At 45.6% G+C, this 24,037-nt stretch overlaps 1 protein-coding gene across 2 annotated transcripts in view; it reads left to right on the top strand.

Annotated features, from left to right (window-relative positions):
* srlb (sarcalumenin b) overlaps positions 1-24,037 on the top strand; it is a 124,777-nt gene that overhangs the window by 49,230 nt on the left and 51,510 nt on the right. The window lies entirely within an intron of this gene.

Here is a 24,037-nt window from a genome sequence, read left to right as displayed (position 1 = left end):
GCCATTAAGATAATAACTTGCTCTACGATTTTTCCTGCCAAAGTGCATAACTTCACACTTTCCAGTATTGTATTCCATCTGCCAAATCTCTGCCCACTTACTTAGCCTGTCTATGTCCCCTTGCAGGTTTTTTATGTCCTCCTCACTCACTACTTTCCCTCCCATCTTAGTATCATCTGCAAACTTTGATATGTTACACTCGGTCCCCTCCTCCAAATCGTTAATATAGATTGTAAAGAGTTGGGGACCCAGCACTGACCCCTGCGGAACACCACTAGTTACTGATTGCCAGTCTGAGAATGAACCATTTATCCCAACTCTCTGCCTTCTGTTAGATAGCCAATCCTCTAGCCATGCCAGAATATTACCCCCAATCCCGTGATTTTTTATCTTAAGCAATAATCTTTTGTGTGGCACCTTGTCAAATGCCTTTTGGAAGTCTAAATACACTACGTCCACTGGTTCCCCTTTATCCACCCTATATGTTACTTCCTCAAAGAACTCCAGCAAATTTGTCAAACATGACTTCCCCTTCATAAAACCATGCTGACTTTGTCCTATTAAATTATGATTATCCAAATGTCCTGTTACTGTCTCCTTAATAATGGACTCCAAAATTTTACCTACCACAGATGTTAGGCTAACCGGTCTATAGTTTCCAGCCTTCTGTCTACTGCCCTTTTTAAATAAGGGTGTTACATTAGCAGTTTTCCAGTCTGCCGGGACCTTTGCCGAGTCCAGGGAGTTTTGGAAAATTATTACCAATGCATCCACAATCCCTACCGCCACTTCCCTCAAGACCCTAGGATGTAAGCCATCAGGTCCAGGTGATTTATCCGCCTTGAGTCCCATTATTTTACTGAGTACCACTTCCTTAGTGATTTTGATCGTGTTTAGCTCCTCCCCCCCTTTAGCCCCCTGTTTGTCCAGTGTTGGGATATTCTTAGTGTCTTCTACTGTAAAGACTGATATATTATTCATTCAGTGTTTTTGCCATCTCCATATTTCCCACCATTAATTTCCCGGTCTCATCCTCTAAGGGACCAACATTTACTTTAGCCACCCTTTTTCTTTTTATATAACTATAAAAACTCTTACTATCTGTTTTTATATTTTTTGCTAATTTACTTTCATAATCTATCTTCCCTTTCTTAATCAATCTTTTTGTTATTTTTTGCTGTGATCAATTTGTTTTCCCTGTAACAAAGCCAGGAGCTTTCTTTGATGGAAGCTGGTTAGAACTTGTATGTAAGGTGGGTCTGAAAACTTTACAAGCCATACATTTGTTCTTGCTGAACTAGGCTGTCTTCCTAGCAAAGGAACATTTGCAGCTGACCATAGCTGAGGGGAATTTTAAGATACTCATAAAATAGCACACATGGGTCGTAGAAAACTGGGACTTGGTACAAAAGTTTGTCTGCACTTGGAGAGCTGTTATTGGCACCTGAGGTATCTGGTGATGTCTTCACTATGGAGCAGTGAATGAGACCTGATGTGCTCCGATAGAAGGCTGTCTTATGGTTATCAACATATCTCCTCAAAGTTGACAGATATTTATCATAACTGAGGCAAAGACTATTACATCTTTTAAGGGAAAATTGGATAAATAATTGAAACAAAGAGAGATACAGGGCTGTGGGAAAGTACAGGGCAGTGGGATTAGATTTTGATTGCTTTAGCAATGAGCCAGTCCAGATAGGATGGACGGAATAGCCTCAATCCATGTTGAAAACATCTATATTTAAACACAGTCCTTTCACATTTTGGACCCGTGAATGGTGTAGATTTGCCCAGTGGTCTATAGGGTGTTTTCCATAATGTGGAATAAGTAGGTTGTTTCAGTGAGCAGGGCCATCTTCCTCTGATCTCACATATTTACATGAGCAAAACGATGAGATTTGGTGCACTGCCTAAATTAGGGTGCCATTGTCTCCTCTGGTGGGACTGGGAGTGTGTAATTACAGCGCAACAAGTTTATGATGTTTCCATTGCAAAGGTGGTCAAAGTAATTTATGGTGGAAAAAGTTGACAGCTGGCATGTGCTAAAATAAGAAAAGCAATATGGTCGACGTATGAGTTAAAACTGGGGACAGAGCACTGCCTACATGCCCTGATTATAGGAACACAGGAACAGGAGTAGGCCATTTAGCCCCTCGAGCCTGTTCTGCCATTCAATGAGATCATAGCTGATCTGCGACCTAACTCCATATACTCGCCTTTGGCCCATATCCCTTAATAACTTTGGATAACAAACAGCTATCAATCTCAGATTTTAAATTAACAATTGATCTAGCATCAGTTGCCATCTGCGGAAGAGAGTTCCAAACTTCTACCACCCTTTGTGTGTAGAAGTGTTTCCTAATTTCACTCCTGAAAGGTCCGGCTCTAATTTTTAGACTATGCCCCCTAGTCCTAGACTCCCCAACCAGCAGAAATAGTTTCTCTCTATCTACCCTATCTGGTCCCTTTAATATCTTGAAAACTTCAATCAAATCACCCCTTAACCTTTTAAATTCTAGGGAATACAACCCTAATTTGTGTAATCTCTCCTCGTAATTTAACCCTTGGAGTCCGGGTATCATTCTGGTAAACCTACGCTGCACTCCCTCCAAGGCCAATATACCTTCCCAAGGTGTGGTGCCCAGAATTGCTCACAGTACATAAGAACATAAGAAATAGGAGCAGGAGCAGGCCATTCGGCTGCTCCGCCATTTAATGAGGTCATGGCTGATCCGATTTTGGCCTCAACTCCACTTTCCTGTCTGCTCCTCATAACCCTTGACTCCTCCCCTGTTGCTCAAAAATCTGTCTATCTCAGCCTTGAATATATTCAATGACTCAGCTTCCACAGCTCTCTGGGGTAAAGAATTCCAAAGATTCATGACCTTCTGAGAGAAGAAATTCCTCCTCATCTCTGTCTTAAATGAGTGACCCTTTTTTGAGACTATGACCCCTCGTTCTAGATTCCCTGATGAGGGGAAACATCCTCTCAGCATCTACCCTGTCCAACCCCCTCAGAATCTTATATGTTTCAATAAGATCACCTCTCATTCTTCTAAACTCCATTGAGTATAGGCCCAGCCTGCTCAACCTTTCCTCATAAGACAACTCTTCCATCCCAGGAATCAACCTAGTGAACCTTCTCTGAACTGCCTCCAATGCAAGTATATCCCTCCTTAAATAAGGGGACCAAAACTGTACGCAGTACTCTAGGTGTGGTCTCACCAACGCCCTATACAGTTGTAGCAAGACTTCCCTACTTTTATACTCTATCCCCCTTGCAATAAAGGCCGTCATTCCATTTGCCTTCCTAATTACTTGCTGCACCTGCATGTTAACTTTTTGTGTTTCTTGTACGAGGACACCCAAATCCCTCTGTACCGCCGCATTCTGTAGTCTTTTTCCATTTAAATAATATTTTTCTTTTCCATTCTTCCTACCAAAGTGTATAACTTCACATTTCCCACATTATACTCCATCTGCCAAATTCTTGCCCACTCACTTAACCTATCTATATCCCTTTGCAGATTCTTTGGGCTCGATTTTCCAAACCCCGAGGAGGCAGGTTTGGAGGCAGGAGTGATGGGAAAATTGCAGAATCGGGGGGCAGGAACCCATCCCGCCCCCAACCTGCCTCCGTGCCAATGTCTCAGGAGGCGGGTACCCGACCTATGCTGGGAGCCGCCGCCCCCGAGGCGGGAAGGGGATTAGTGCCAATTAACTGCCTGTTAACAGGTAGTTAACAGGCAGCTTTTTGCCTAATCCCTATTTTTAGCCCTGAAGTGTGGGCTGTCCGACGGTTCCGAACCACGCCAAGTTAGCGAGGCGGACCGTCGGTCTGCAGGGGTTGGAGGGGTCGAGACGTCCGTTGTGCAGATGAGTGATGGGTGCATGTGTGCAGAGGTAAGTGTGTGAGGTAAGTGTAAAGTGTTTTAATAAGTTCTACTTACCTTTACTTTCTCCTGCAGGCTTCCTTCCTTCAGTTCTCGGGAGTCCCTCAGCTCACTGGCACAGAAAGCAGAATGGCCGCTGAACTGTCAAAAGCTGCAGCCTCTGCTTTCTGGTCTGGAGAGCTGTCTAACTGAGTCTGAGTAGAAGGACTCAAGTTAGAAGACAGATTGTCAGTGTTTGACAGCTTCACAGAGCTGTCAAATGCTGATTTTTCATCTGTCAAAAGCTCTTGACAGGTGAAATGTCAATCGCTGACGTCACCGGTAACCAGGTGTCGCTTAATTGGCCTGCTGAGCGGGTGGGCTTAACAAGGTCAATCAAGGGAAAATAGCGTGGGTTGGCCACAAGTCGATGGAGGCGGGTGTTGTGTATGTACCTTTAAGGGAATAACTGGTCTTAGACTGCAGTACCGGCAGTGACCACCCCTGTATAAAAGGCCCTAGCAGGCTTCTGTAGTTTCAGTTTCAAGCTGCCTCCTGTTCAGTAAAGTACCTGTTCAACTGTTCTCCCGAAGTCCGTGTATTATTGAGGCGCGGACTTTACAGTGGCGACGAGTAAGTTCGAACTCACCTGCAGTGTGGCATCATCTCACAGAATCACAGAATCTACAGTGCAGATAGAGGCCATTTCGGCCCATCGAGCCTGCACCGACACATATCCCACCCTATCCCCGTAACCCCACGTATTTAATCCCCTAACACTAAGGGTCAATTTATCATAGCCAAATCAACCTAACCTGCACATCTCATGGGGATCCCGCCTGAAAGGAAGGTCCTGGAAGGTCGTAGTCTGAGCAACGGGCGTCGACCGAGGGCAACCGCCCAAAGAATCCATCGGTGTTCGGAGAATTGCGGGAGAGACTGTGGTTCCAGCGAATCGTGTTGGTAGCAGGTAGCGCGCTGACCCTTCCGGACTGCGGCGGGCTCAAGCTCGATCGAGCGGCTCTGCAAATCGGGCCGTGCATCGTCGCCGGGAAAAGAAAACAAGAGAGAGAGGGTGGAGCGCACAGGGCGCGGTCGGTGCTCGAGAACAGGACAGCGGAGAGAAACTAAACGGGGGGGAAGGAAAGCGGGACGTGCCGAAGCTGCGGGTCGCCACCATTACCCCGTAGAACGCTAGGAGCAGCGTGGCAGTAAGGGGAAGAAGCAAAAGCGCGGGAGGCACCATTTTATCCCATTGGGGAAGAAGCAAAAGCGCAGGAGGCGCCATTTTATTCCATTGGGGAAGAAGCAAAAGCGCGGGAGGTGCCATTTTAAATCGCCCAAGATGCCGAAAAGTGGCAGTATCACTGCTTTCGACAACGAGGTAGAAGACTGGACCACGTATGTGGAAAGAATTGAAGTGTACTGCAAGCCAAATGAGGTGGCTGATGGAAAGAGGGCGTCGGTATTATTAAATCTGATGGGTGCGAGTACGTACGGCCTATTGCGGAATTTAATTACCCCAGCTAAACCAATGGAGAAAAGTTTTGAGGAGATTGTTCATATCTTACAGGAACACCTAAGCCCTACACCACTGCTGATAGCAGAAAGATTCAAGTTCCATAAAAGAAACCAGCACAAAGATGAGAGCAATGCTGACTATCTTACGGAACTACGCAAGTTATCGAAGCACTACCAATTCGGAGCAGGACTGGCAGACACCTTATGGGATAAGTTTGTCTGCGGGCTCCAGAGTGAAGGAACCCAGAAACGACTACTTTCAAAAAAGGACCTGACGCTAGAACAGGCTTTCAGCGTGGCAGTATCCTACGAAGCAGCAGCACGGGGAGCTGTGGAAATACAACAGAAACCACAAGAATACAGCGCTAACGAAATGGTGTATGGAGCCAAAAAGTGCTATCGTTGCGGCAGAACAACCCATGAGCAGAAGGACTGCTGGTTTAAAGACAAAATATGCAGGCAATGCGGGAAAATGGGACATATAGCAAGAGTCTGCAGGTCGGGAAAGAAGACCAACACGACAAGAACTACTAAGGAACAGTACAAGAAAGTAAAGAAACTGACAGATAGTAGTTCAGAAGATCAGGAGAGTGATAAGGACTCCGGGAGCAGGCGACTAAGTTGTTTAAAGTTACACAACGTGATCGCAAAAGAAGATCACCGAGCCATTTGGGTCACCCTCATGATAGCAGGGTCCCCAGTGAAGATGGAATTGGACACAGGATCAGCCCTAACTGTCATGAATCGACGAGACTATGAGTGGCTATTCTCACACATACCCTTAAAGGACACGTCCATTGTATTGAAGACATACACGGGGCAAAAGGTCTACCCCAGAGGAAAAATAAGGGTGCCAGTTGAATATAACGGAAAGGAAACACAGAAACTATACATGTATATACTACGAGATGGAGGACCACCATTATTGGGACGTGAATGGATCCGAAAACTACAATTGGATTGGCATTCCATTCTGGCACTAACTGTGACTGACAAAAAAGATGATGACGTCGCACCTGGACGTCTGTCACAAATTCTATCTGACGCGGAAGAGGTGTTCCAACAAGGACTTGGGACTCTAAAAGGAGTAAAGGCAACCATAAAGATTGAGGATAACGCAACCCCAAAATTTTTCAAGGCCAGACCGGTGCCATACGCGATACGCCCAGCTGTGGAAGCTGAACTGGAGAGTCTGGAGCGTTCGGGGGTGCTGTCTAAGGTGGACTGGAGCGAGTGGGCCACACCCATCGTTCCTGTAATGAAGAAAGCATTGAGCAGCACGCCTGGGGAGCCAAGGAAGGTTCGCATCTGTGGGGACTTCAAGGTGACTGTGAACCCAGTCCTGCACACAATACAGTATCCGCTTCCGCGGATAGAAGATATTTTCGCCTCACTATCTGGAGGGAAACGTTTTACAAAGATTGACCTGGCTCAAGCGTATCTACAAATGGAGGTGGAAGAAGCATCTAGGAAATACCTCACGATAAACACTCACAAAGGCCTTTACCAGTACAATCGACTAGTATTTGGGGTAGCATCGGCCCCGGCTATGTGGCAGAGGGCAATGGAACAAGTCCTGCAAGGGATCCCGGGGACCCAGTGTTATTTGGACGACATCCTGGTTACGGGCGAAAATGACAATGAACACCTTGCCAACCTGGAACAGGTGCTCACGAGATTGCAGGAATATGGGCTACGAGCCAACCGTCCCAAATGCGAGTTCTTCAGGAGACAAATCTCGTATTGTGGCCACATGATTGATGAGGAAGGGTTACATAAGTCGCCGGACAAGATTGAGGCTGTAGTCAAGGCTCCAGCACCAGAAAATGTGTCGCAACTGAGGTCGTTCCTCGGGTTGGTGAACTACTACCATAAGTTCTTGCCGAATTTACCTACAATTCTGCACCCACTGAACGCCCTCCTTCAAACTGGTGTAACATGGAAATGGAGTGATGAGTGTAAGCGTGCCTTTCAGGAATGTAAATGCCAAATCACTTCAAAAGAAGTATTGGCCCACTTCAACCCAACACTACCGATTCGGTTGGCATGTGATGCGTCACCTTACGGCATTGGAGCGGTGCTGTCACACAAATTCCGTGACGGTTCAGAGAGGCCAATAGCCTTTGCATTGCGCTCGCTAACCTCAGCCGAGCGTAACTACGCCCAGATTGACAGGGAGGCCCTCAGCCTGGTGTGGGGGGTGAAGAAGTTCAATCACTATCTGCACGGGCAGAAATTCACCCTACTGACTGATCATCAACACCTGGTCTCAATTTTTAACCCAAAGAAGGGCGTTCCGGTGATGACGGCGCAACGGCTGCAAAGATGGTCACTTTTTCTAGGGGCACATCAGTATGACATAGAGTACAAAGGTACGAAACAACATGGGAACGCTGATGGGCTGATGGGCCTACCGTTGCCTACGGCGGAAGAAGCACCTGCAGTGGACCCTGTGGAGATATTCCATGCGACCACAGTCGAATGTTTGCCTGTTACAAACGCAAGTATTGAGAAGGAAACCCGAAATGACCCGACACTCTCTCGGGTCTATGATTTGACGGTGAAGGGATGGCCAGCATATGGGGACTCACTGTTGCCAGCATTCTCGCCAAGGAGGGAACAGCTGTCAGTGTGCCGGGGAACCTTGATGTGTGGATCCCGAGTGGTAATTCCACCCAAGTTGAGAGATAGAGTACTCAATGAGCTTCATGAGGGTCATCTGGGAGGGGTAAAAATGAAGAGCCCAGCCAGGGCGTTTGTGTGGTGGCCGGGAATCGATAAAGAAATCGAGGATATGACCAAGAGATGCACAGGATGCCAGAAGGTCCAAAACGCTCCACCACGGGCCCCGCTACATCCATGGGAGTGGCCCTCATCTCCATGGCAACGGGTACACACTGATTTTGCTGGTCCATTTATGGACTCGATGTTTCTAATCGCTGTGGACGCCCATTCGAAATGGCCAGAGGTCATTAAAATGTCCTCCACCACCACGGAGAAAACTATTGCAGTCCTAAGGACCATCTTCGCCAGGAATGGGTTGCCAGAACAGATCTGTTCCAACAATGGCCCACAGTTTGTGTCTGAGGATTTCCGGAGGTTCCTGAAGAATAATGGGGTGAAACATTACACATCTGCCCCATATCATCCAGCCACAAATGGATTGGCTGAGAGGTTTGTTCAGACCTTTAAAAAGGCCATAAAGGCAATGTATAATGACGACATACTACTGCAACACAAGGTGGATAACTTCCTGTTTGCTTACCGGAATGCGACACATGCAGTAACCAACCAAACTCCAGCCGTACTGTTTTTCAACCGGAGACTAAGATGTCGCTTGGATTTGCTCAAACCAAACATAAGACGAGATGTTGAGGATAAGCAGTTCCAGCACATAAATGAGAAGCCAACCAGGAGCTTCAAGATAGGGTAACCAGTCTCGGCCCGCGACTACCGAACAGAAAAATGGCAGCCAGGCACGATATGTACACAGCAGGGACCACTAATGTACACAGTGGACATTGGAGAAAGCATCGTGAGACGCCATGCTGACCAGATTCTAGAGTCACAGGAACAAGCCAAACCTGTACCACAAGCATGTGCACCTGGTAATGAGCCCGAAGTACAGATTGCGTCTACCTCAGAAGCAGGGGTATTGGAAGCTGACGAACCAACCAATGACAATGAGCCAGAATTGACTCCACCGCCAGAACAGGATACTCGAGAAAGGCGCTATCCAGTCCGGATCAGGAAGCCTCCTCAAAGACTGAACTTATAAATGACTATTTCAGTTGATGTATATATTACTGAGAAAATTGTAATTGTAATTGTAATTAGTTATTATTTAGTTGTTAAATGAATGTTATGTACTGTTTATCTAAAAGGGGAGGAATTGTTGTGTATGTACCTTTAAGGGAATAACTGGTCTTCGACTGCAGTACCGGCAGTGACCACCCCTGTATAAAAGGCCCTAGCAGGCTTCTGTAGTTTCAGTTTCAAGCTGCCTCCTGTTCAGTAAAGTACCTGTTCAACTGTTCTCCCGAAGTCCATGTATTATTGAGGCGCGGACTTTACAGCAGGACTACAACCCAAAAAGTGGGAGTCCTACCTCCAAAAGCTCCCCATTGACAAAAATCAAGCCCTTTATGTCCTCCTCACAACTTGCTTTCCCACCTATCTTTGTATTGTCCGCAAATTTGGCTACTATACACCCGCTTCCTTCATCCAAGTCATTAATATAGATTGAAAATAGTTGAGGCCCCAGCACCGATCCCTGTGGCACCCCACTAGTTACAGATTGCCATCCTGAAAATGACCCATTTATCCCAACTCTCTGTTTTCTGTTAGTTAGCCAATCCTCTAACCAATCTAATATATTACCCCCAACACCATGAGCTCTTATCTTATGCAGTAACCTTTTATGTGACACCTTGTTGAATGCCTTTTGGAAATCCAAATACACTACATCTACTGGTTCCTCTTTATCCACCCTGCTCGTTACCTCCTCAAAGAACTCTAATAGATTTGTCAAACACGATTTCCCTTTCATAAAACCATGTTGACTCTGTTTGATTGTATTATGATTTTCTAAATGCCCTGCTACTACTTCCTTATTAATGGATTCGAGCATTTTGCCAAAGACAGATGTTAGGCTAACTGGCCTATAGTTTCCGGCTTTCTGTCTCCCTCCTTTTTTGAATAAGGGTGTTACATTTGCGGTTTTCCAATCCGCAGGGACTTTTCCAGTCAAGGGAATTTTGGAAGATTACAACCAATGCATCCACTATCTCTGTAGCCACTTCTTTTAAGACCCTAGGATGCAGGCCATCAGGTCCAGGGGACTTGTCAGCCTTTAGACCCAAACGTTTGCCTAGCACTTTTTCTCTAGTGATTGTGATTGTTTTAAGTTCCTCCCTCCCTTTTGCCCCTTGATTTTCTACTATTACTGGGATGTTTTTAGTGTCCTCTACTGTAAAAACAGATGCAAAATATTTGGGACTCTACTCATTGGAGTTCAGAAGAATGAGAGGCGATCTTATTGAAACATATAAGATTGTGAAGGGGTTGGATCGGGTGGATGCGGGGAAGATGTTCCCGATGATGGGTGAAACTAGAACTAGGGGGCATAGTCTTAGAATAAGGGGCTGCTCTTTCAAAACTGAGATGAGGAGGAACTACTTCACTCAGAGGGTGGTAGGTCCATGGAATATGCTGCCCCAAAAAGCTGTAGAAGCTACATCGTTACATAAAATTAAAACAGAAATAGACAGTTTCCTAGAAGTAAAGGGAATTAAGGGTTACAGGGAGCAGGCAGGAATTTGGACATGAGTCTAGGTTCGGATCGGTCATGGCCCTGTGGGTAGCGGAGCGGGCCCAGGGGCCGTGTAGCCTGATCCTGCTCCTATTTCGTGTGTCTAATTCTGTTAGATTCAGGAGATGGTTCTGTGATAGTGGATTGGCGGTTAGGATCAGATCAGCCATGATCTTATTGAATGGCGGAGCAGGCTCGAGGGGCCGATTGGCCTACTCCTGCTCCTATTTCTTATGTTCTTATGTTCAATGCCTCTGCCATTTCCTTGTTTCCCATTATTATTTCCCCAGTCTCGTCCTCTAAGGGACCAACGTTTATTTTAGCTACTCTTTTCCTTTTCATATACTTGTAGAAGATTTTACTGTCGGTTTTTATATTTCTTGCTAGTTTACTCTCTCAAGCTATTTTCTCCCTATATATATTATTTTTTTAGTCATCCTTTGCTGGTTTCTAAAATGTTCTCAATCTTCTGGCCTACCACTAATCTTTGCAACATTGTATGCCTTTTCTTTCAATTTGACAGTATTCCAGGTGTGGTCTAACCAGGGCTTTGTATAGTTGCAGCATAACTTCTATCCCATTGCATTCTCATCCTCTGGATATAAAGGCCAGCATTCCATTAGCCTTTTTGATTTTGATTATTTTCTGTAACTGTCCATGCCATTTTAATGATCTATGATCTATGTACCTAGACCCCCAGGTCTCTTTGGACCTCCACTGTTTTTACCTTTTCACCATTTACAAAGTACTCTGCTCTATCCTTTTTAGGTCCAAAGTGGATGACCTCACATTTGCCTACACTGAAATCCATTTGCCACAGTTTTGCCCATTCACTTAATCTATCAATATCCCTCTGTAATTTTATGCTTTCATCTACACTGCCTACAATGCCGCCTATCTTTGTGTCATCGGCAAATTTATATGCCATCATCTAAATCGTTAATAAATATTGTCAATAGTTGGGGTCCCAACACAGATCCCTGCGGAACACCACTAGTCGCATACTGCCAATTAGAGTACCTGCCCATTATCCCTACTCTCTGTTTCCTGCCACACAGCCAATTTCCTAACTAGGTCAATAGAACATAAGACATAGGAGCAGTAGTAGGCCATTTGGCCCCTCGAGCCTGCTCTGCCATTTAATGAGATCATGGCTGATCTGACCTTGGGCTCAACTCCATTTCCCTGCCTGCTCCCCATAACCCATCACTCCCTTATTGATCAAAAATCTTTATATCTCTACCTTAAATATATTCAATGACCCAGCCTCCACAGCTCCCTAGGGCAGAGAATTCCACAGATTTACAACCCTCTGAGAGAAGAAATTCCTCCTCATCTCAGTTTTAAATGGGCGACCCCTTATTCTGAAACTATGCCCCCTAGTTCTAGATTCCCCCATGAGGGGAAACATCTTCTCTGCATGTCGAGCCCCCTCAGTATCTTATATGTTTCAATAAGATCACCTCTCATTCTTCTAAACTCCAATGGGTATAGGCCCAACCTGCTCAACCTTTCTTCGTAAGTCAACCTCTTCAGCTCAGGAATCAACCTCATGAACCTTCTCTGAACTGCCTCCAATGCAAGTATATCCCTCCTTAAATAAGGAGACCAAAACTGTACGCAGTACTCCAAGTGTGGTCTCACCAACACCCTGAATAGTTGTAGCAGAACTTCCCTGCTTTTATACTCCAACCCCCTTGCAATAAAGGCCAACATTCCATTTGCCTTCCTGATTACTTGCTGCACCTGCATGTTAACCTTTTGTGTTTCATGCACAAGGACCACCTCTGTACTGCAGCATTTTGTAATCTCTCTCCATTTAAATAATAATTTGTTTTTTTATTTTTCTTACCAAAGTGGATAACCTCACTTTCCCACATTATACTCCATCTGCCAAATGTTTGCCCACTCACTTAGCCTGTCTATATCCCTTTGCAGATTGTGTCCTCTTCACAACTTGCTTTCCCATCTATCTTTTGTATCATCAGCAAATTTGGCTACATTACACTCGGTCCCTTCATCCAAGTCATTAATATAAATTGTAAATAGTTGAGGCCCCAGCACTGATCCCTGTGGCACCCCACTAGTTACTGTTTGCCAACCGGAAAATGACCCATTTATTCCAACTCTCTGTTTTCTGTCAGTTAACCAATCTTCTATCCATGCTAATATATTACCCCCAACCCTGTGAGCTCTTATCTTGTGCAGTAACCTTTTATGTGGCACCTTATTGAATGCCTTCTGGAAATCCAAATACACCACATCCACTGGTTCCCCTTTATCCACCCTGCTCGTTACGTCCTCAAAGAACTCCAGCAAATTTGTCAAACATGATTTCCCTTTCATAAAACCATGCTGACTCTGCTTAACTGTATTATGATTTTCTAAATGTCCTGCTACTGCTTCCTTAATAATGGACTCCAGCATTTTCCCAATGACAGATGTTAGGCTAACTGGTCATAGGAACATAGAAACATAGAAGATAGGAGCAAGAGTAGGCCATTCGGCCCCTCGGGCCTGCTCCGCCATTTAATGAGATCATGGCTGATCATCCAAATTCAGTACCCTGTCCCTGCTTTCTCCCCATATCCCTTGATCCCTTTAGCCTTAAGAAATATATCTAACTCCTTCTTGAATGTATTTAATGAATTGGCCTCAACTGCCTTCTGTGGTAGAGAATTCCACAGGTTCACCACTCTCTGGGTGAAGAAATTCCTCCTCATTTCAGTCCTAAATGGCTTACTCCTTATCTGTGACCCCTGGTTCTGGACTCCCCTGCCATCGGGAACATCCTTCCTGCATCTAGTCTGTCTAGTCCTGTTAGAATTTTATAAGTTTCAATGAGATCCCCTCTCATTCTTCTAAACTCTAGCGAATATAAGCCCAATCGACCCAATCTCTCTTCATACGTCATTCCTGCCATCCCAGGTATCAGTCTGGTGAATCTTCGCTGCACTCCCTCCATGGCAAGAACATCCTTCCTCAGATAAGGTGACCAAAACTGCACACAATACTCAAGGTGTGGTCTCACCAAAGCCCTGTACAACTGCAGCAAGACATCCTTGCTCCTGTACTCGAATCCTCTCGCTATGAAGGCCAGCATACCATTTGCCTTCTTAACCACCTGCTGCACCTGCATGCTTACCTTCAGCGACTGGTGCACAAGGACATCCAGGTCTCATTGCACTTCCCCTTTTCCCAATCTATTGCCGTTCAGATAATAATCTGCCTTCCTGTTTTTGTCACCAAAGTGGATAACCTCGCATTTATCCACATTATACTGCATCTGCCCAATCACCCAACCTGTCCAAATCATACTGGAGTTTCTCTGCATCCTCCTCACAGCACACACGCCCACCCAGCCTTGTGTCGTCTGCAAACTTGGAGATATTACATCTAGTTCCCTCGTCTAGATCATTAATATATATTGTGAATAGCTGGGGTCCTAGCACTGATCCCTGCGGTACCCCACTAGTCACTGCCTGCCACTCGGAAAAAGACCCGTTTATTCCAACTCTTTGCTTTCTGTCTGCCAACCAGTTCTCTATTCAAGTCAGTACCTTACCCCCAATCCCATGTGCTTTAACTTTGCACGCTAATCCCTTATGCGGAACCTTATCGAAAGCCTTCTGAAAGTCCAAATACACCACATCCACTGGTTCTCCCTTATCTAATCTACCAGTTACATCCTCAAAAAGTCTATAGTTTCCTGCTTTCTGTCTCCCTCCCTTCCTAAATAGGGGTGTTCCATTTGCGGTTTTCCAATCCGCTGGGACCTCTCCAGAATCCAGGGAATTTTGGTAGATTGCAACCAATGCACACACTATCTCTGTAGCCACTTCTTTTAAGACCCTAAGATGCAAGCCATCAGGTCCAGGGGACTTGTCCACCTTTAGTTCCATTATTTTACCGAGTACTTTTTCTTTAGTGATAGTGATTGTTTTAAGTTTCCCCCTCCCTATAGCCCCTTGATTATGTATTATTGGGATGGTTTTAGTGTCTTCTACCATGAAGATCGATACAAAATATTTGTTCAAAGTCTCTGCCATTTCCCTGTTCCCCATTATTAATTCCCCAGTCTCATCCTCTAAGGGACCAACATTTACTTTAGGTACTCTCTTCCTTTTTATATACCTGTAGAAGCTCTTACTATCTGTTTTTATATTTCTTGCTAGTTTACTCTCATAATCCATCTTCTCTCTATTATTATTTTAGTCGTCCTTTGCTGGTTTTTAAAAATTTCCCAATCCTCTGGCCTCCCACTAATCTTGGCAACATTGTATGCCTTTGTTTTCAATTTGATACCATCCTTTACTTCCTTAGTTAGCCACGGATGGTTCTCCCTTCTCTTAATATCTTTCCTTCTCACTGGAATATATTTTTGTTGAGAGTTATGAAATATCTCCTTAAATGTCTGCCATTGCTTATCAACCGTCTTACCCTTTAATCTATTTTCCCAGTCCACTTTAGCCAACTCTGCCTGCATACCTTTGTAATTGCCTTTATTTAAGATCAGGACACTGGTTTGAGACCCAACTATCTCACCCTCCAATTGAATTTGAAATTCAACCATGCTATGATCACTCTTTCCTAGAGGATCCTTTACTATGAGATCATTTATTAATCCTGTCTCATTACACAGTACCAGATCTAAGATAGCCTGCTCCCTGGTTTGTTCCACAACGTATTGTTCTAGGAAACCATCCCGGATACACTCTATGAACTCTTCCTCGAGGCTACCTTGGCCAATTTGATTTGTCCAATCAATATGAAGATTAAAATCGCCCATGATTATTGCTGTACCTTTCTTACAAGCCTCCATTATTTCTTGATTTATACTCTGTCCAACAGTGCAGCTATTGTTAGGGGGCCTATAGACTACGCCCACCAGTGACTTCTTTCCCTTATTATTTCTTATCTCCACCCAAACTGATTCTACATCTTGCTCTTCCGAGCCAATATCATTTCTCACTACTGATCTCATCCTTGCTACCCCACCTCCTTTTCCTTTCTGTCTATCCTTCTGAAATGTCAAATACCCCTGAATATTCAGTTCCCAGCCTTGGTCACCTTGCAACCACGTCTCTGTAATGGCTATCAATTATATCTATTTGTGCCATCAACTCATCTATCTTGTTACGAATGCTGCATGTATTCAGATAAAGAGCTTTTAATTTTGTCTTTTTACTATTTTTCCGTGCTTTGACCCCACTTTATGATGTACTCTTATTTTTATACGTTCTGTCCCTTCCTGTCACACTCTGGTTACCATTACCCCTATTGCTACCCTGCTCTATTGCCTTCTCCTTTCTCTTTAACTTTTTTAATTCCCACTCACCTGAACCCTCCCCCCTACTATTTAATGTGCTACCCTGCTCTATTGCCTTCTCCTTTCTCTTTGACTTTTTAAATTCCCACTCACCTGAACCCTCCCCCCTACTATTTAGTTTAAAGCCCTCTCTACAGCCCTAGTTATTTGGTTCGCCAGGACACTAGTCCCAGCATGGTTCAAGTGAAACCCGTCCCAATGGAACAGCTCCCTCTTACCCCAGTACTGGTGCCAGTGCCCCATGAATCAAAACCCATTTCTCCCACACCAGTCTTTGAGCCACACGTTCATCTCTCTGATCTTATTTACCCTATGCAAATTTGCTCGTGGCTCAGGTAGTAATCCAGAGATTATTACCTTTGTGGTTCTGCTTTTTAATTTAGCCCCTAGCTGCTCATACTCCCTCAGCCTCTGTTCTACCTATGTCATTGGTACCTACATGGACCACGACAACTGAATCTTTCCCTCCCCACTCCAAGTTCCTCTCCGGCTCAGAGATGTCCTTAACCCTGGCACTGTGCAGGCAACACAGCCTTTGGGACTCACGCTTTCGGCTGCAAAGAACAGTATCTATCCCCCTAACTATACTGTTCCCTACCACTACTACATTTCCTTTTACTCCCCCAACTTGAATGGCTTCCTGTACCACGGTGCTGTGGTCAGTTTGCTCATCCTCCCTGCAGTCCCTGCTCTCGTCCGCACAGGGAGTAAGAACCTCGTACCTGTTGGACAAGTGCAAGGGCTGAGGCTCCTCCAATGCTACCTTCTGGATCCCCATACCTGCCTCACTTGTAGTCATATCCTCCTGTGTCCCTGACAACAGACCAAATTTGAATTATTTATCCTAAGGGGTGTGACTGCCTCCTGGAACAGTGTCCAGGTAACTCTCCCCCTCCCGGATGTATCGCAGTGTCCAAAGCTTGGAATACAACTCATCAACTCTTAGCTGAAGTTCCTTGAGCTGCCAACATTTACTGCAGATGTGGTTGCTGTGGATCACACTGGTGTCCACAAGCTCTCACATGCAACAGCTGCAACACATTGCCTGCCCTGCTATCTCTATTATATTTTATTTAATTAATTAGGTTTTCAAGTTTTGAAATATCAATTGTCTATGTTTAGTTTTTAATCCCGGCTCTTAATTTAAACCAATGCCCAAGTTTAGAAAAAAAGAGAGAAATACTCACCAACAAATCACTTACCTGCTTTCCTGTGATGTCACACTTTGATTCCCCGCCCCCTCTCAGGTCCCGCTCTCGCCGCTGGTCTCGGGCCTCGGGTGCTGCTCCTTTTGTCCCCGCTGGTGTCGCTCCTCAGATCCCGCTCTCGCCGCTGGTCTCGGGCCTCGGTTGCTGCTCCTTTTGTCCCCGCTGGTGTCGCTCCTCAGATCCCGCTCTCGCCGCAACCAGTCACCTATCTGCTGTCCTGTGACGTCACTCCTTGTTCTTTGTTGTTCTTCAAATCATCGGAGGTGCCACCTCCTCTGGTGCTGCTGCCGCTTAGGTCGCCTTCAATTCAATGGGATTCAACCTTAGTTAACAGTCTCTTATGCAGGACTTTATCAAATGCCTTCTGGAAGTCCATATAAATAACATCCATAGACATTCCCCTGTCCACTACTTTAGTCACCTCTTCAAAAAATTCAATCAGGTTTGTCAGGCATGACCTACCTTTCACAAATCCATGCTGGCTCTCTCTGACTGAATTATCTCTCATCCTCCAACCCCCTTCACCCTCCAACCCCCTTCACATGAAGACTAAATTTGTTTTTGATGTTCCATGTGCAATGCTGCAGAATGTCAGCTAGTATTACCCTTAACCCCAGTGTTGAACATTGTAACCCTACACCATGGAGATACTCACATGGGGTTATCTTGGGAACCTGTGCAAGGAGACAGAGGAAAGGTAAGCAAGGATAGAAACAAAAGACAGGAAGGAGAAAAGCAAAACTGGAAGGCAGAGAAATCAAGGGTGTAAATCAAACAGGGCCACAGTAAATAAGAATTCTAAAAGGTCTAAGAGTGTTAAAAAATTAAGCCTGAAGGCTTTGGGGTCAATTTTAACTTAGCCGTGAGGCGGGCTTTGAGGTGTGTGTGGGTTAAAATCGCAAAAACTGGGGGTCGTGACCCCACCCGCCTGGTTCCCGACCCCGAGCCATTTTAACCCAGGTGTGTTTGATGGTCCCGAATCAGTCCCGCCTCCAACAGGCGGGACTGGTCTTTAAGGCCCTTAATCAGCAATAATTGACCTTTATACCATTTCAACAGGCCATTGCATTTTTAACCCTTTTCCCACGTAAAACATGCCTGGTGGGGATCACGCCTGTGAAACCTGGCGTGAGCACTATTGACTTGCTGACTATCAGCTGCAGGTCAACCATTAAAGAGGAGATTTGATCAGTCATCATTTGCAGGTGGCAGGACTTTGTTGTTTCAGGCCTGGGGCAATTTTTACCAGGCTTAACCACACCTGTGGAAGGTTGGAGCCTCACACACATCTCCAGTGTGACCTCCTGAGAAACCCCGCTCGCCACCTTCACTCAGCGCTTCCTCAACGGAGGCATATACCAGAAGCATGGGAGCCATTTATTTCCTTCCCTTCTGGGCATTAGATGAGCTCGAACACCAGCCGCGGCACCAGCAGAACCAGGAACAACAGCAGCAGCACCAGGAGCGCCAGGCTGTTGCTCACCCACCTGAAGCTGCACAGGCCAGAAGGGGCCAGCGCTTGGAAGTGGCTTGAGAGCACCTTGCTGCACATCAGGGGGCCATGGGGACCCGTATCTGCACTGGCAGTCCTACTCAGAAGGACTTCCATGAAGGTCTGGTTTCTCTGTTCAATAGATGCCCATCGCTCCTCAAGAGATGTCATTCTATTATGAACACTCACCATGTTTTTCATACCCTGGTGGCTTATCTCCTCCATGGAGGTTGCCATCCTTTCCATGGTGATGCGTTCATGCGCCAATGACTCCACAAAGGCTCTGCTCATGTTCACTATGGACTCCTCCATTCGCTCCACACACATCGACCCTGGAGACAAAACCTGCCAGAGACTCCTGCATCTGTTCCTGGAGTTCCAGCCCCGCTGATCTTATGGATGGACCCAGAGGCAGAGGGTTGACATGCAGCTGAGCCGAGCTGGCAGAGTCCTGCGCTCTCCGACTAGCACTCTCCACTGCTGTCCCTGTCTCCACAATCTGCTGATGCTCACTTATGAGCTGTGATACACCAGGTGACAACACTACTCTATGTCCCGAAGGTCCCACCGAGGTGTGAGTGTCTGCGCTGGTGCTGGGTGCGCTGAATTCTGCTGACGATGCGCCCTCTGAGGTTGCAGATTCCTCTGAGGAGTCTGAAAGCTCAGGCTCTTCCTCCTGGACAGTGGGGATGGGGGCTCTCGATGGTCCTGTGGGGGAGTAAAGGAAAGAGTTAGAGATGTGAGTTCAAGGTTACATGCACATTGCATATTGCAGATGATCATAGGTCCATCTGTTATAGCTTCAGAATCATTATCAGCGACTCATGCAATGTCAATGAGAGAGATGGAAAACTATTCTGTCACCAGCTTGCTGTGATGCACCCGTCTGTCCGTCCCCCACTTGCGCCTCATCCTCAAGTCCTACGATCTCCAGGACCGCCTCCTCCCAGGGGGTGAGGTGGGCTACTGATGGTGGCCCTCCTCCTGTCCTCGCTCGTTCTCTTTTATTGTGAGCTCTCTTTTCCTGCAATAAGGAGACAAGTGGAGTTTGAGTGAGAATGAAGGAGTGAGTGTAGAGAATCCATAGCATAGATGCTTAGAAGGAGACAAAGATGGAGTGAGGTGGCAAGACCAAGGGCCCTCCCTGTGGGTTGTCAGTTGTTTTCATAGCATGAGAGTGATAGGGAGTGTGAGGGCTGCATAGTAGAATAGTTAGGTGAATGTGAGCATAGAAAGAGAGGGAATGGGTAAGGGTGCATGGATGTCAGTGTCAAGTGGGATGTGGAGGAAGAGATTGCTAAAGCTGAGTACTGGTGAGGAGAGGCAATGGAGATCAGATTGAGAGTGATGGGAACTTCATACTCACTTTTCCAGTGTGCTGAAGGTCATGAAATCTCTTCCTGCACTGTATCCAGGTTCTGCGGGTAGCCGATAAGGAGTTGACCTCCTCTGCCACTTGCAGCCACGCAGCGTTTGTCTGCTGGGGAGGCATCTGCCTCCCTGATGAAGGGAAGAGCACCTCCTTGTGAGCTCTTGATCCCTCCACTAAAGCCTGCAGGGCAACGTCGTCAAAACGGGGTGCAGACCTCGGTCTTTCTCTTGCCCTTCTGCTTCCAGCTCAGTGTATCAGCAAATGCCAAAAGGTTGGCAGCCTGCAGAAGAAGCAAGGCTTGTTGCAGACCCTAAATGCAGCAGCAATAATGACATCATATTATGCGACTTTCTGACTGGAAATACTCATTTGCCAAGGGTTCCCACACGTTGGAAATTAATTGGCCAATTGAGTTAAAATTGCATCAATCTCACACACCCATTTAGATTCGTGTGGGTAATACCAAATTCGGGGAATCTGACAATTCCCCGCACCCGAGTTAAAATCGACCCCTTTGTGTCTTAATGCAAGGAGCATTCGTAATAAGGTGGATGAATTAGCTGCACAAATAGATGTAAACAGATATGATATAATTGGGATTACGGAGACATGGCTCCAGGGTGACCAAGACTGGGAATTCAACATCCAGGGGTATTCAATATTCAGGAAGGACAGGAAAAAAGGAAAAGGAGGTGGGGTAACATTGTTGGTTAAAGAGATTAATACAATAGTAAGGAAGGATATTAGCTCTGATGAGCTGGAATCTGTATGGGCAGAACTGAGAAGTACCAAGGGGCAGAAAACGTTAGTGGGAGTTGTCTACAGACCCCCAAACAGTAATGCTGAGGTTGGGGATGGCATTAACAGGAAATTAGAGACGCGTGCAATAAAGGCACAGCAGTTATCATGGGTGACTTTAATCTACATATAGATTGGGCTAACCAAATTAGTAACAATACTATGGAGGAGGAATTCCTAGAGTGTATACGGGATGGTTTCCTGGACCAATATGTCGAGGAACCAACTAGAGATCAGGCCATCTTAGACTGGGTATTATGTAATGAGAAAGGATTAATTAGCAATCTTGTTGTGCGAGGCCCCTTGGGGAGGAGCGATCATAATATGATAGAATTCTTCATTAAAATGGAGAGTGAAGTGGTTGACTCAGAGACTAGGGTCCTGAATTTAAATAAAGGAAATTACAATGGTATGAGGCCCGAGTTAGCTAGGATGGATTGGGGAACGTTACTTAAAGGGTTGACGGTGGATAGGCAATGGTAAACATTGAAAGATCGCATGGATGAACTACAGAATTTGTTCATCCCTGTTTGGCATAAAAATAAAACAAAAAAGGTGACTCAACCGTGGCTAACAAGGGAAATTAGGGATAGCATAAGATCCAAGGAGATGACATATAAATTGGCCAGAAAAAGCAGCAAACCTGAGGATTGGGAGCAGTTTAGGATTCAGCAAAGGAGGACAAAGGGATTAATTAAGAAGGGGAAAATAGATTATGAGAGTAAGCTTTCAGGGAACATAAAAACTGACTGTAAAAGCTTCTATAGATATGTGAAGAGAAAAAGATTGGTGAAGTCAAGCGTAGGTCCCTTGCAGTCAGAATCAGGGGAATTTATAATGGCGAACAAAGAAATGGCAGACCAATTAAATACATACTTTGGTTCTGTCTTCATAAAGGAGGACACAAACAACCTCCCAGAGATGTCGGGGAACATAGGGTCTAATGAGAGGGAGGAATTGAATGAAATCAGTATTTGTAGGGAAATGGTGTTAGGGAAATTGACGGGATTGAAGGCCGATAAATCCCCAGGGCCCGATAATCTACATCCTAGGGTACTTAAGGAAGTGGCCCTAGAAATAGTAGATGCATTGCTGGTCATCTTCCAAAATTCTATAGACACTGGAACAGTTCCCATGGATTGGAGGATAGCTAATGTAACCCCACTATTTAAAAAGGACGGTAGAGGAAAAACGGGAAATTATAGACTGGTAAGCCTGACATCGGTAGTGGGGAAAATGCTAGAGTTCATTACAAAAGATGTAATAGCAGAGCACTTGGAAAACAGTGACAGGATCGGACAAAGTCAACATGGATTTACAAAAGGTAAATCATGCTTGACTAATCTACTGGAATTTTTTGAGGATGTAACTGGTAAAATAGATAAGGGAGAACCAGTGGATGTGGTGTATTTGGACTTTCAGAAGGCTTTCGATAAGGTCCCGCATAAGAGATTAGCGTGTAAAGTTAAAGCACATGGGATTGGGGGTAAGGTACTGTCTTGGATAGAGAACTGGTTAGCAGACAGGAAGCAAAGAGTTGGAATAAACGGGTCTTTTTCCGAGTGGCAGGCAGTGACTAGTGGGGTAACGGAGGGATCGGTGCTAGGACCCCAGCTATTCACGATATATATAAATGATCTAGACAAGGGAGCTAGATGTAATATCTCCAAGTTTGCAGACGACACAAAGCTGGGTGGGCATGTGTGCTGTGAGGAGGATGCCGAGAAACTCCAGTACGATTTGGACAGGTTGGGTGATTGGGCAGGTGCATGGCAAATGCAGTATAATGTGGATAAATGCAAGGTTATCCACTTCGGTGGCAAAAACAGGAAGACAGATTATTATCTGAACGGCAGTAGATTGAGAAAAGGGGAAGTACAACGAGACCTGGGTGTCCTTGTGCACCAGTCGCTGAAGGTAAGCATGCAGGTGCAGCAGGTGGTTAAGAAGGCAAATGGTATGTTGGCCTTCATAGCGAGAGGGTTTGAGTACAGGAACAAGGATGTCTTGCTGCAGTTGTACAGGGCCTTGGTGAGACCACACCTTGAGTATTGTGTGCAGTTTTGGTCACCTTATCTGAGGAAGGATGTTCTTGCCATGGAGTGCAGCGAAGATTCACCAGACTGATACCTGGGATGGCAGGAATGACATATGAGGAGAGAGTGGGTCGATTGGGCTTATATTCGCTAGAGTTTAGAAGAATGAGAGGGGATCTCATTGAAACTTATAAAATTCTAACAGGACTAGACAGACTAGATGCTGGAAGGATGTTCCCGATGGCGGGGGAGTCCAGAACCAGGGGTTACAGTCTAAGGATAAGGGGTAAGCCATTTAGGACTGAGATGAGGAGGAATTTCTTCACCCAGAGAGTGGTGAACCTGTGGAATTCTCTGCCACACAGGGCAGTTGAGGTCAATTCATTAAATATATTCAAGAAGGAGTTAGATATATCTCTTGAGGCTAAAGGGATCAAGGGATATGGGGAGAAAGCAGGGACAGGGTACTGAATTTGGATGATCAGCCATGATCTCATTAAATGACAGAGTGGGCTCGAGGGGCCGAATGGCCTACTCCTGCTCCTATCTTCTATGTTTCTATGTTCACCTCACTCATTTCCCATCACTAGCTGCTTGTCATCAGGCATTCTCCAGCCAAAAGGTCAGGCTGCTCTGGGCCAGTGGCATTGCTATAACTCCCTGTGCTGCTCCCTTAATATTTGATTCAAACGGTGCAAGCCAGACAGTATCAGGCATCCAGCAACCCCACCCTCTGAGAAGGGGCAGAACTGACCAACATTTCCTGGACTCAGTGCTACCATCTCCTGGCCAGAAGACAAGAGCTGTTGGAGTTTCCAACTAGGCACAACACAGAAATATATCCATTAATTAAAGTTAACTCAATGAAGTAACATTCAATATGATATTTTAATTTTTTTTAATTTCCACCCAAAGGCCAGCTAGCTCCAGTACCTCACTGTCACCCTAACCCACAACCATGTGGCCATTCTTCACTTATGAGTCAAGATAAGATAGTGACTAGTGGTAGGCTATTTGACTGTGAGGAAAGAGCATCATAGAAAGGACCTCGCCTGATGTGCACACACACTCATGCACACACACACACACTTTCCCACA

The sequence above is a fragment of the Somniosus microcephalus genome, chromosome 11, assembly GCF_052327205.1.
Source record: "Somniosus microcephalus isolate GS21.2 chromosome 11, FLI_Smic_1.0, whole genome shotgun sequence".
In the NCBI taxonomy this organism is placed as follows: Eukaryota; Metazoa; Chordata; class Chondrichthyes; order Squaliformes; family Somniosidae; genus Somniosus; species Somniosus microcephalus.
Note: the sequence above shows the minus strand (reverse complement) of the source record. Positions and strands in the feature narration are given on the sequence as shown.